Raw genomic sequence first — 13,825 nt, forward strand, 5'->3', positions numbered from 1 at the left:
CCACATCTTTGTGATATCATAGTGGACGTCCTAGCTAATGCAGTAAGACAAGAAAATGAAATAAAAGGCATACAGATTGGGAAGGAAGAAATAAAACTATTTTTGTTTGCACATAACATAATCATCCATCTGAAAAAGTCAACAAAAAAACTCCTGAAAATAATAAGCAATTATAGCAAGGTTGCAGGATACGTGATTAATACAAAAAAAGGCAATTTCTTTCCTATATGTCAGCAATAAATGAATGGAATTTGAAAGTAAAAACACAGTATCATCTACATTAGCACTCCAAAAAAGAAATGATTAGGTATAAATCTAACAAAAATATGTATGATGTTTATATGAGGAAAACCACAAAATTTTGATGAAAGAAATCAAAGAAATACTAAATAAATGGAGAAATATTCCATGTTCATGGATAGGAAGATTCAGTATTGTCAAGATGTCAGTTCTTCCAACTTGACTCAATGCAATCCCAGTCAAAATCCTAGTAAATTATTTCATGAATATCAACGAAATGATTCTAAAGTTTATATGGAAAAGCAAAATATGCAGAATAACCAACACAATATTGAAGGAAATAAACAAAGTTGGACAACTAACACTATCCAACTTCAAGACTTACTACAAAGCTACAGTCATCAAGTCAGTGTGTTATTGGTAAAAGAACAGACAAATAAATCAGTGCCCAGAAATAGAACCACATAAATATAGTCAAATGATCTTTGACAAAGGAGCAAAGGCAATACAATGGAGCAAATGTAGTCTTCAACCAATGGTACTGGAACAACTGAACATCCACATGCAAAAACATGAATCTAAACACATACCTCACAGCTTTCTCAAACATTAACTCAAAAATGGACTATAGACCTCAACGTAAAATGCAAAACTATAAAACACCTAGAAGATAACATAATAGAAAGCCTAAATAATCTGTGGTATGGCGATGACATTTTAGATACAATACCAAAGCATAATCTATAAGAGAAAGGATGCATAAGCTGGACTTCATTAAAATTTAAAACTTCTGCACGGCAAAAGACAATGTCAAAAGAATAAGAAGACTAGCCACAAATGGGGAAAAGATATTTGCTCAAGATACATCTGATAAAAAACTGTTATCCAAAATACAGAAAGAACTCTTAAAAGTCAACAAGAAAATAAGCAACTTGATTAAAAATGGGTAAAATATCTTGCGACACTTCATCAAAGAATAGATACAGTTGGCAAATAAGCCTGTGAAGAGATGCTCTACATCATATGTCATCAGGGAAATGCAAATTAAAATAACCATGAGCTATCACTACACACACATTATAATGGCCAAAATCTAAAATACTGACAATACCAAATGTTGGCAAGGATGCACAATAATAAGAATTCTCATTCAGTGCTGGTGGGAATGCAAAATGGTACAGCTGCTTTGAAAGACATTTTGGCAGCTTCTTACAAAACTAAACATACTCTTACCACATATGATCCAGAAATTGTGCTCCTTGGTATTTATCCAAAGGGGTTGAAAACTTATGTCCACACAAAAACCTTTACACAGATGTTTATAGCAGCTTTATTCATAACTTTCAAAACTTGGAGGCAAACAAGATGTCCTTCAGTGGGTGAATGGATAAACAAACTGTGGTCCATCCAGATGATGGATTATTATTCAACAGTGAAAAGAAATGAGCTCTCAAGCCATGAAAAGACATTGAGGAAACTTAAATGCATATGACTAAGTGAAAGAAGGCAATCTGAAAAGGGTACATGCTGTATGGTTTTGACTACATGACATTCTGGAAAAGGCAAAACTATGGAGGCAGTAAAACGGTCAGTGGTTGCCAGGGGCTGAAGTGGAAAGGGATGAATAGGCAGAGTGCAGAGGACTTTTAGGACAGTGAAAGTACTCTGTTTAACACTATAATGATGGATACATGTGGCTATACATTTTCCACACCCACAGAACACCAAGAGTGAACCCTAATGTAAACTGTGAGCTTTGGGTAACAATGATGATTCAGTGTAAGTTCGTGAGTTGTAACAAACGTCCCACTCTGGTGGGGGATGTTGATGATGGGGTGACTGGGTGTGTGCGGGAGGAGACGGTACATGGGAAGTCTCTGTAGCTTCTCCTCAATTTTGCTGTGACCCTAAAATTGCTCTAAAGTCTCTTAAGAGAAGTGCTTTCACATACGTTATTCTTATAACACTGTAAATTATGTTTCTTATAAAAGGCTTCCTCTTTCCTCCCAATCTTTCATTATTAGTAGTATATTTTTGCTTGGAAGTGGTAGCAGGTCTACACCCCCGCCCCTCTATAATTTTTCATTCAGATAACTAACATTTATTTAGCTTTCATTATATACTAGGCACTTTACCTAAGATTTCTTATTGAAAACTCAGAAGAGGTCTTATGATCCCATATTTACCGTCTGGCTGACCTCCGCCTGGGCCATGCATCTCCTACTCCTGTCACTCCAGCCCCTCCTACCGTGGCCTCTACTGCTGCCCCTCATCCTGATACCCCCTCTCCTGCCTCCTGGTTTTGTCTCCTGTCCAAGCGAAACTCTCACACCGCAGGGTGTGGCACAGGAGACGGGTCCCAGCTCCTCTGATACTGGCCATGCTCACCCCTCAGACCTCCCCGTCCTCAGGGAGCTCGAGGCAGGCGCTGCCTCCTGGACCCCTCCACCAGCTTCATCCTGGCCCTTTCTGAAAGCAAAACGAATCTGACCCTGGGAGTACTTTCCTCACCAGAGTCAAGTAAATACATGCCCAGCAATTCAAGAGGATGCCACAGGCAGGGCTGTGAATTCAGCAAGAGAAATGTGGTTGGTGACCCCGAAATGAGTTGCTGGTGGAGGGTCCACTCCCAGAAAACGAGAAGGTCTTTGCTAATCTGCCACCAGATCCAGAGGTTGTTTTCTTCCCAAGTGGACGCTAACTGCAGATACACTGGCTATCAGAAGAGGACACGCACTTTTGGAAAAACAAAAGGATGCCCACTTTGAAAGTTAAACACAAGACCGCTCAGGGCAGAAGCTGGCCCTTCTGTGTTAGATGGCTAGATCACATGCAGCTCCAAGTCACAAACTTGGGACTGGTCTGGGTTGAGGGTAAAGAAACGCAGTGGGGCCTGGGCCTGAGAACTACTCCCACCTTCATGAAAAAGTGGGGGGAGGAGGTTCCCGAGGTCACAGGCTGCATGGGAGCCTGGCCCTTTCCAGGGTTCAGCTGGGAGACTCACGTTATAGCCTACGTCATAGTCTGTAAGCTTGGGTGGTAAATTTATCTCTTTTTTTTTTTTCGGGGGGAGGAGAGGGGATGGGAAGAGAAGGGAGGCCAAGAACAAATCGTCTGACAACCTTTGAATTAGGTGTCTTCCCTGTATTGGAAGAAAATATTTGGCTACTGGATTAAAACCTAAAACCCTGAGAATAACAATAAATAAATAAATCACAGTGGATGAGCACCCAGGGGAGGGCTAAGTACTTAACCCAGAACCGTAAATGCAAACTTGAACTCTCTTTGAAGTCTTAGGCTTGGTCTTTGAAATTCATCCACTTTTGCATTCTGCCCATTCATGTTTATTTTAATATGAAATAATATTCTTTCTCCTCCAAAATCTTCAAACAAAGCCCAGTGCTTCAGGAAGGTGTGGCAGGGGAACGCACAGCCCAGTTTCATGTGTCCGGGGGTTTGAATAAGCACGTATCCAAAATGTCTGTGCATTTAGAGCAACTGCTGGTCGACGATCTGGCTGCCGTGGGTGACAGAGATAGGAGTGCAGACCCTGGGCGCTGGGTGACAAAGGGATGCAGAGGCCCTCTTTCCAGGGGAGGATGGCCAGCGACACTGCTGAGCACCTTGCGTAAGTCACACTAGGAACAAGCATTCCATCTTGGGGCAGGCACGCAGGGGTTGCACAGGCTGCCAACACCCTGGTGTCCTTGTTAGGGTCTGCGTTCATTCAGGTGGGCAAGGCTGTAATAAAAGAACAGACACGAGCACGCAATGCTTCAGCACAAGGGAACTAGCACCATCCACGGAGGTCCAGGGAAGCAGCTCTGCCCAGCGTAGACGTACAGGAACCCAGGCTGAAGGTGGTGTGCCGTCTTTAACATGAGGCTTCCTGGGTCGCCTGGGGGTTGCCACCCCAATCACCGGGAGAAGGAAAAGAGCATATCGGAGAGTGGGTGTAAAGTTTTCAGGCCTGGGAGTGACGCACACGTTCTCCTACTCATGTCCCACCCACTGTCAGTCATGTGATCACACCGAATTGCAAGGGAGTCTGGGAAAGGGACTCCATCTGGGTGTTCAGGAGGAAAAGGGAAACAGATTATGTAGAATAGCACTTTTCGCCACAACACCTAAGGCCAGGAAATCCCACAAAGCTGTGCATATTAATTTCAGACAGATTAAATGATGAGATAGTTGCTACACGGGTCACAAACACATCTCTAGGTGATTCTAGGCCCTCTTCAATATTCCAGGTACGTTACAGAGGTTCAGCCAAAATCAATGAGCTATTGGAAAGTTTACTGGAGCTTTTTCTGAACATCCATTTTTCTAAAAGTTTGATCTGATTCAGTTAATTCCAGGCCCTCTGTGATGCAATTAATAAAAAATACTTGTCGCTCTAAGACGTACATTTTCTTCCTAAAACTCCCTCTTTATTCCTAAAACTGTCTTCCATTTCAACCTTTTAAATTTAAGTAATAACGAGTGTCTCTCTGGAGCACAGAGAGTTCCAGTGAGACTAATTCAAAAGAGCGAATGATCCAATGGTCCTGCGCATAGATTGTCTCCCATAGTAAGTTCGCTTCCTGGCTTCATTGGTTGGGCTGGTGCAGACATGGTTTGTAGCTTTGTGAGTCAGAATGACCATTACCAGCGTGACACCTGTGACAGCTCTTCCTCTGAACTGGAACACTTTGTTCTCAGATTCAGAGCCAGGGCTGCTGTGAACTGCTTTTCTGGCAGCGGGAAGGTGCTATCTGCATCTCTCAACCAGTGTTCTCCACCACGCAGATTATGTGAGCTCCCGTGTCCGAGGCCAGGAGACAACTTGGATTTGTTCAGTTTCCTCACCGGACTCTTGTTTCCAGAAGGATGGCACTCATTTCAAGGCACTGGGGCTCAGGCACGTCTGGCTGCCCTTGCTTTCTCCTTCCTCTTGGGGATGTGGCTGCAACACATCGTCTTGTGTGCAGGATGCCCTGAGTTGTGCCTTTCACCTTCACCCCAAGGCACGTCGCCCCGCTCCAGAGCACACAGCTGTGCCCTCTGTGCATCATGAAGGCCTCCCTCTATCGTAAGAATCAGGAAGACTGCATCTGAAGGGGGGCTTTCGTGTCTCCTCAAGTCCCCGTTAGAGCCTACAGGAAAAACTACATCAGCTGCAATTGAACAAAAAGCGGGGACTTCCATTTTTAGAGATACGGTTTGGAAACCAAACCATTGCAAGTATTTGGTAATGCAAGATAAAATAGGACAAATATGACATTAAGTACAGCTTGAAGGAAAGGAAAGGAAAGCCCAGAGTAAGGAATAAAGAGTAAGCTAAGGACCAAAGCAGTGAGCATGTGAGCTGATACGGCGATTGTCCCAGAGGTAGGGCTGTCAGCCTACGTAATCTTGAGGCTTGAATTTTAATACTCCTGCCAAGACGGAAGGAAGAGTTTTGGTCCCATATGAGTAAAAGGGAGATCAAGACGCCCGCAGCAAGTGGGGGCCCTTAAAGAACGCACCCTCAAGGAAAGGTTACACTAGATAAATATCCACGTAAGATCACAGAGACGTGACAAGAAAGCTTGTGTACTGCTTATCACACTGGGAGTCGGAAAAAAAAATCCTTCCTGGGAATTGGTAACGACTCTTCATGCAGATTTTGGTTCAATTTCACACTAACAGCATGGTTCAGGAAAACCCAATTTAAGAAAAGAATATGAAATTTGTTCTGGACAATGAAAATCCCCAGGGCACTAAACTCAGGCTACACAATATTTTTACAGAGGATGAGCTCACAAAAACTCTTGTTTGTGAAATGCCTGAGGAAATAATCTGCTAGGATTAAGAGCCCTCAGACATAAAAAAAGAGTATTAGAACCTGAGAACTTCAGATAACTGTTTAATCTTATAGACTATAAAATGAAAATACATGACATGATTAATGTCAAAAAGGAAGGAACTCAAAAAGTAAGAAAAGAATAAATCATTATCAAAAATGAAACCAGGCAAAAATGAAGAGTAACCAAATACAAGTTTTAGAAATAAAAAATCTAGTAATTGAAGTTAAAAACTGAATGGATAGGTTTTATCTGATTAGATACAGCTGATCAGAGACTCAGTGAACAGGAAAGAAAATATGAGGGAGTTTTACAACAATGCAATACCCAGATCAAGAGGTAGAAATTATGCAAGAGGAGTTAAGAGATATTCGAATAGAATGAAAACATCCAAATATATCTAATTAAAGTTGCAGACAGAAAGAGTCAAGAGACGGAGGAGAGTCAGTATTCATAAAGAGAATGGCTGAATATTTTCCGGAGTTTATAAAAAATATGAATCTGTGGATTCAGGATGTGCAACACATTGTAAGCAAAATAAATAAAACACGAGTATACCTGAACACATGTTGGTAAAACTGCAAATCAGAAGCAAAGAGAAAAAGCTTGAAAGCAACCAGCAAGAGCATTCTTGCTGTATCTGTAGATATGCTATAGCAGCAGCCATAAAAGCCAAAATACAGTGGAATAATATCTTTAAAGTGCTGGAAGAATACAACTCACAATTTAGATTTTTATATCCACTGATTCAGAAGTGAGGAAAAATTTAAAATATTTTCAGACAGACCAAGACTGAGACCACCTAGCCCAGTAACTCTCACTGAAGGAACTACTAAAGGATTTTCTTCAAGAAGAAGTAATCAAATTCAAAAGAACAAATATAATGTGAGCAGCAATGAAATAGGTAAGCATTCAGGTAAATCTAAATAAGAATCAGTTGTATAGGGGCTTCCCTGGTGGCGCAGTGGTTGAGAGTCCGCCTGCCGATGCAGGGGACGCGGGTTCGTGCCCCGGTCCGGGAAGATCCCACGTGCCGTGGAGCGGCTGGGCCCGTGAGCCATGGCCGCTGAGCCTGCGCGTCCGGAGCCTGTGCTCCACAACGGGAGAGGCCGCTACAGTGAGAGGCCCGAGAACCGCAAAAAAAAAAAAAGAATCAGTTGTATAAAAATCAATGACAGTGTATATAATGTCCACTCTACCAAACGTAAAATAGATAGCTAGCGGGAAGCAGCCGCATAGCACAGGGAGATCAGCTCGGTGCTCTGTGACCACCTAGAGGGGTGGGGTAGGGAGGGGGGGAGGGAGACGCAAGAGGGAGGAGATATGGGAACATATGTATATGTATAACTGATTCACTTTGTAATAAAGCAGAAACTAACACACCATTGTAAAGCAATTATACTCCAATAAAGATGTTAAAAAGAAATCAATGACAGATTTCAGGAAAGAAGTGCAAAAAGTGGAATAAAATACCAGATAGCAATAATTGATTGAGGAGAGACAGGAGGGGCATAAAGTAAGGCAACCCAGGCTCTGTACATTATAAAGTGGAAGGGAGAAAGGCTGAATGAGTACAGACTTGTTAATTCAGGTACGAGATAAAAATTGGAAGGCGACCGCTAGGAGAATAGAAATAGAATGTATAATTTCCAAAGTGACAGCAGCAAAAATAAGAAAAGGAAATTAAGAAAACTCCATCATTCTAGCAGAAAGCAGAAAAGGAGAAACGAAATCTACATACAACATGTATACATACTGTGAACAGAAAACACAAAATAATACGGCAGGAATAAAGTTTTTAAATCACAATAAATATGGGATATATAAAATATGTATTAAAATATAAGTATACTATAAATGCCTTAAACTTTGTTAGATAGATTGAATTCAATTCATGGAGAAGGATGCAACCCACGAAAGATTTAATACAGCTCACTACAAACGTGGAAAGAGTTCTCAGCCTCCCTAGTAATTAAAGAAACAATGAGTTCACATATGGATTTTAAAATGACAACCCTTAGTGCTGAAGAGAGTGGGTCAATTGGCATTCTTTGAAAATGTTGACTGTAAGGTGAATTGGAACACATTTTCTGGAGTAGAGTTTGCAACATGTATCAAAAGCCTTAAAATATACACATGTAGCAATTACACTTTGAGGAAATAATCAGATAACATGGGCAAAAATCTGCCTGCAAGGATGCTCTAATAAATTATTTATAATATCAAAAACCTGAGATCTAAATTTCCAGCAATTAATTATATTACTGTTACAGCTACCACCACTACTACTAATAGTGATGAAATAAAATATTTATTAAGAGTTTATTACGTGGTAGGCATTGTTCTAAGTGCTTTGCTGGCGAGCACATTTTGACCTCCATTATAACGATATGAGATGGGCATTACAATCATCCCCATCTTACAGATAAGGAAACGCAGGCACGGAGAAGTCAGTAATTTGCTTAAAGTTACCCAGTGATCAAAGGGAAGCGCCCCCCTCACTTTTTTCTTAGGAAGGTTCTGTTTTCAGTGGCTTGTCCCTTCCCACTTCAGAATGCTTTTTGGGGACACTCATCATAGCCGAGAGCCGAAGGCCAAGGGTGCAGACAGCTGATGCTGAGAGTCTGGTAATAATCACCATGGCAAGTACTGAACCCCCTGAAATCCCCTCCCTCGGTCTGACCCAGGCTGTTCTATTTTTGTCACCTCTGTTTAATCTTATGTCATTCCAGTGATTAAGCTCTTGCAGGAGGCAGAAGAACACGGGGGAACAGGTAAGATTATGTAGCAGGTGTGACGGCCAATCCAAGCAGTGAACACTGGGGCAGATTTTTCATAAATGCACAGTGTCTTCCCAGGTCACAGGCTACTCCAGAACCTTGCCACTGCCCCATTAGGAGGGAGAACCTATGTTCCCTCCCCTCGAACCTGAGCGGGTTCTCCAGAACGACCACGACACTTCCTTTTAGGAGATTATGCAGCCGATAAAAAACATGTTCTAGGCAATACCGTGTTTTAATAACGCAAAGCACAGGAAACAACCTGTACTGTAAATCCTCATACTGTAAACACACATGCGTATGTTAGTATAAAGTGATACTTACACGGGGGCATATTTAGTTGCAGAAACAAGTATGGCTGCATCGTACACTGAAATACGAACAATCCTTGCTCTGGGTACCAGGATCACAGGGAACTTTTGTCCTTGTGCTTACTTTTCACATTTCTACGAGGAACATACATCACTCATGCGATCTGAAACACAGAACTTGTAATTCCAAAGACTGAAAACATCCATGTGGTTGGTGGGGTGGGTGAGGATATGGGAGTCAGAGGAGGGAGAAGCCTCCCCTGCCTGCCCAGCTGGGTGCTTACTTGCTTCTGAGGCCTCTTGGACCCACAGAGTCCAATGTCACAGGTCACCAGCACCCGACCAGCCAGGGTCTTTTCCTTCAACGCCCAGCATCTCCAGCTGCGTCTTTCGTCAGCTATCTGTCCAGGGTCAACTGCTTAGACTTCGTCCTCTTGGCCCAATCCAAGAAGACGCTCAATTACGTGGGGAGCCATATAGGCGTTTCCTTCCTGTCATCTGAGGAAATGAAGCCAGGTGTACAGTCCACAGTGGGAGACAGTGGCGATGCATTAAATTTATTCAGCAATTGTTAACTGGACGGACGTCTGCCACGTGACGGACACCATCTTTCAGGCCGAGCAACCTTGCATTCAAGGACAGTAAACTAGGCCTCTTCCAATGCACTCCTCTAGTATATTTTTATTTTTTTAGATAAAGATCACAACAAGTTACCTTTGATACAGGTGTAAACCATAAACTCCTCTTGTGGCAAGATTATAAAAGTTCTTCGTCTGGGAATAAGTCTTCCCTGATAAGCTCATAGGTTCCAACAGACGTCTAAGTAATTATTTGATCGTGACTAATTCCTTAATTGAGCTAATCATGCTCTATAGCACTCGTGCCCATCCCCCAAATGAAATCAAGGCTGCAGCATAGAAACTGCTCAGCTGCGATGCTACTGTGTAGCCGCACTTTTTTTTCTTTTTCTTTTGCGATACGCGGGCCTCTCACTATTGCGGCCTCTCCCGTTGCGGAGCACAGGCTCCGGACGCGCAGGCTCAGCGGCCATGGCTCACGGGCCCAGCCGCTCCGCGGCATGTGGGATCCGGACCGGGGCACAAACCCATGTTCCCTGCGTCGGCAGGCGGACTCTCAACCACCGCGCCACCAGGGAGGCCCTAGCCGCACTTTTTAAGCAGTGAACCCTTAGTCTCTTTTGGATGGAAACGTCCTGCCTAATGGAAGTTTAGAGAAAGCTTCCTGCCGTTGGTACATCTTTCATCTCAGGCTTGCCCAAGTCTGAACCGGCAGTCTGACGAGGCTGGCAGTCCTTCAGATTCAAACCTGCCCTCAGGAAATACCCTCAGTCATTTGGGGTGCAAACCTGGAGAGATTCTTCCTCGGGATCCCACTTCTTACCTTTGCTGGCTCATCCTGGACCTTCTAACCCTTCTTACAAAGCTGTGTGTAGATGGACAGAACCCTTTTCAATAGGTGCGCTTCTCCTTGAATTAAAATGCTGATGAGGGCAGCCTTTTATCTCTTACAAATTCTATTCCTCTTCATTGTTGAGAATGCTGATGACACCTCAGTTGAGCAGGGAAACATTTCATCCACAAAAAATCAACCTGAGAAAACGCAAATAAAAATTTCTTAGTTTTTCTTTTTCCCTTGGCCTGTGTTCCACATTTATTATTTTTAAATGTTATTTATTTATTTAATGACACTTCATTTAATTAATTTAGAAAGCATCTACTTATCATAAACTTTATTTCCTTAGAATCCCTACACTGGTCTAAACTAAACTAACCTGAGCTCTAAGTAGATTATTGCTTGACTGTTTGGGTTTGTTTTTTTTTTTTAACCCTGTAGTTGTTCAAGGTTTACACAAACTAATTTTAACTAACAAAAAAATTATTTTTCTTACACAGCAAAGACTGAAAGAAGGAAATATGTCTCATACCCCATAAAGAAACATCCCTATAATATTTAACTGGACCAAGGAATCAAGAAGCACGACCATTCTTGATCCCTGTCTCTCTCTGTCTACTTTTCTCCCTCCTTTAAAGAAACTGATAAGCATCTGGAAATCAGACTCCGCCATTTTGCTCACCGTGGTCTGAAGCATCCATTCAATTCAAAGGTAGACAAAGAATAGATATCAGGTCACAACTGTAAAGACTCGAGGGGATTCTGTATGTATTTGAATTCTCACTCGGGGGTCTTGAAGCTCCATTCTTTTCTATCTCTTCTGGTTTCCTTGAAGCAAACAAATACCTCCTCTCTGAGAGAAGCACGGGCAACAAGTTTCTTAAAAACTCACATTTTTCTCTCTGTGGACAGTAGCCAGCACCAGAGCTGCGGTCTCCACCCTCTTTGCTTCTTCCAAACGCTCAAGGGCAGACAGGCTGCGGTGTGCGGAGCAGACTCACTGCCTTGTGTCTGATGTGCCGCTCCCAATAAAACATTTGTTCTGTGACAAGTTAAATGTGTGCTGCCATGTCACACGGCATCTCAGAGTTCTCTGCCATCACGTGGACAGCAAAGGGTCATGAACTAGCCGTTTAATGTCTGGGTCGGATGGGCTGAGAAAACGAGCCACAAGCAGCCCTAGGACAAGCCACTCGTCCTCAGATCATCAGCGGAATTCAGGACATGTAGGAAGAAGGGTTTTCTCTTCAGTCAAGCTGAGTTGCCATCGCAGAACCTTCTGTGGATGTCAGGCCGTTCCTGCTCTGATCTTCTCCAGCGCAGGAAGCTGTCCTGACACGGATTTTGCAAGTGTCGATCGCAGAGCATGAAGGCTTTAGGCAGTACGGAGCCTATGAGACCAGAAGGAGATACAGCCATGGTGGGCAGCTCTGTGTCGCAGGTTCTGAGCAACTCTTTTCTTAATGTGTTTTCAATTTTCAGAATGGTCTGTAATGAGTATGTCTACGTTTATAATTTTTAAAATGAATTTAAACAGTAACTGGCAAACTATACGGAAGAGGAAATGGTTCTTTGTAGAAAGCCCAAGGGTGCTGGGTTCTCAGGACCACAGAAGACTTCTTGAGGCCTATCCCTAGAAGGGAGATTTTCCAGAGCCTTTCAGAGCGCTGTGGAGCACGTGTGAGTAAAACCCTCTGTGCACTGACCCCGATTCCTGGCGTGGAGATCCATTACATAGCAGAGCAGTAGGGAAAGGAAAAGCTAAGTTGACTCTCTAATACTATATAGTCCATAAGTCACTCTCCTACACTAACCAATGGGCCAGATGTGCACTGGAGCAAAAGAAAACCACAGAGCTCCCTCTGCAGGCCAATGACAGTATTAACTGACCACCTCTCCACCCTCGGCTTCCTTGGAAGAATCCAAGCCCCTGTCAACCAGGATGTGGTCATTTTAAAATGAAATGAAATGTGCTGACATCAAAAAAAAACACCCTTTCTCCTGTGCATTCTAGGGTGGCAGAGCAAAACAGTATTTTAAACAAGTATAGAAAATAGAAGCAGCCCTTATAATTTCAGTTCTGTGAAAAAACTCAGCAGGGGGTGATTAAAATAACATTACCAGCTTGAAAGCCAAAACCAAGGCTGCAAGGCAGTATTTCCAGCTGCAATGGACAAAGACCGCCCTCATGTCCTCAAGCTGCTTCACGGAACGGGAATTGATAAAACAAAGGTGACAGGGTCAGACGGGATCTCTCTTTCCTTCTTTCCCCTGTAAACGTTGGACAGCTTCTTGATAGCCCTGTACCATTCTCCCCATCAATAAAATGAGAGTGGGCTGGGTCATGTCTCAAGATTCCTTTAAGTTCCAACAGAAAAGAAACAAATATGCGATAGTAATGATACACATTTGTCACCAAGGTATATATTAAACACTGGATGGTTTCTATCCACAAGTTGGTATCGGGGTAGAATCAGATCTGAGGCCAAGTTCCATCTCAGCTGCTTGCCACTGGTGAGACTTCGGAAGGTCACTTCTCTTAGTGTCAGTTTACTCACTGCTAAGAGTGGAAACAGTAACAACAACAGTCAGTCGTAAGACGCAATGAAAGAAAAGTCTCCCTTTTCATAGTAGCAGTAATAAGGATAAACCAGCTAGGAATACACCCAAGAAGAAATGGGCGTGATTGATGTGATGAAAACTGGAAGCACACTCCTGAGGCAAACGAAAGAAAAGATACACAAATGGAAAAGTTACCATGTTCCTGGGAGGGAGACTCAACATCACGTAGCTGTTAACTCTTCCTAAGTTAATCTATTAATTTAATACGATCCCAATTTTAAAAACCAACCAGGTTTTTTTTTTGGAACTTGGCAAGCTGATTCTAAAGTTTATATAGAAAGGTAAATAAACAAAAAAGTAATGGGAGGGATATAAGCCCTTCAGATGCTGAAACAAATTATAAAGCTATAATTTAAACATTTTGCTTAAACAGTTTGTTAAAACCACTTGGAATGGACACTGGAATAGACAAATCAGTAGAAGAACACAGAAGGTCAGAAAGAGACCCCAATACAAACTGGAATTTATTATATAATAAAAGTAGGATTTAAAATCCAGGAGAGAAACATGTATTATTTGATAAATGGTATTGGGACAATTAGGTAGCCATCTAAAAAATAATGGACACCTATTTCACGTGTCATAGTAGGATAAATTCTAGCTACATCTAACATTGCAAGCACTGTAATTGCAA

The 13,825-nt window shown here is 42.5% G+C and overlaps 1 long non-coding RNA gene across 1 annotated transcript; it reads right to left on the reverse strand.

Annotated features, from left to right (window-relative positions):
* Positions 1-1,595: 1,595 nt before the first annotated feature.
* Positions 1,596-12,098, reverse strand: LOC132504420 (uncharacterized). The gene is made up of 5 exons (XR_009534881.1): positions 11,462-12,098; positions 10,558-10,766; positions 9,441-9,654; positions 9,170-9,320; positions 1,596-5,375 (listed from the first exon to the last, which is right to left on the reverse strand). It is a non-coding gene; the product is annotated as an uncharacterized LOC132504420 (long non-coding RNA).
* Positions 12,099-13,825: the final 1,727 nt, after the last annotated feature.

The sequence above is a fragment of the Lagenorhynchus albirostris genome, chromosome 1 (genome assembly GCF_949774975.1).
Source record: "Lagenorhynchus albirostris chromosome 1, mLagAlb1.1, whole genome shotgun sequence".
Lineage (NCBI taxonomy): Eukaryota > Metazoa > Chordata > Mammalia > Artiodactyla > Delphinidae > Lagenorhynchus > Lagenorhynchus albirostris.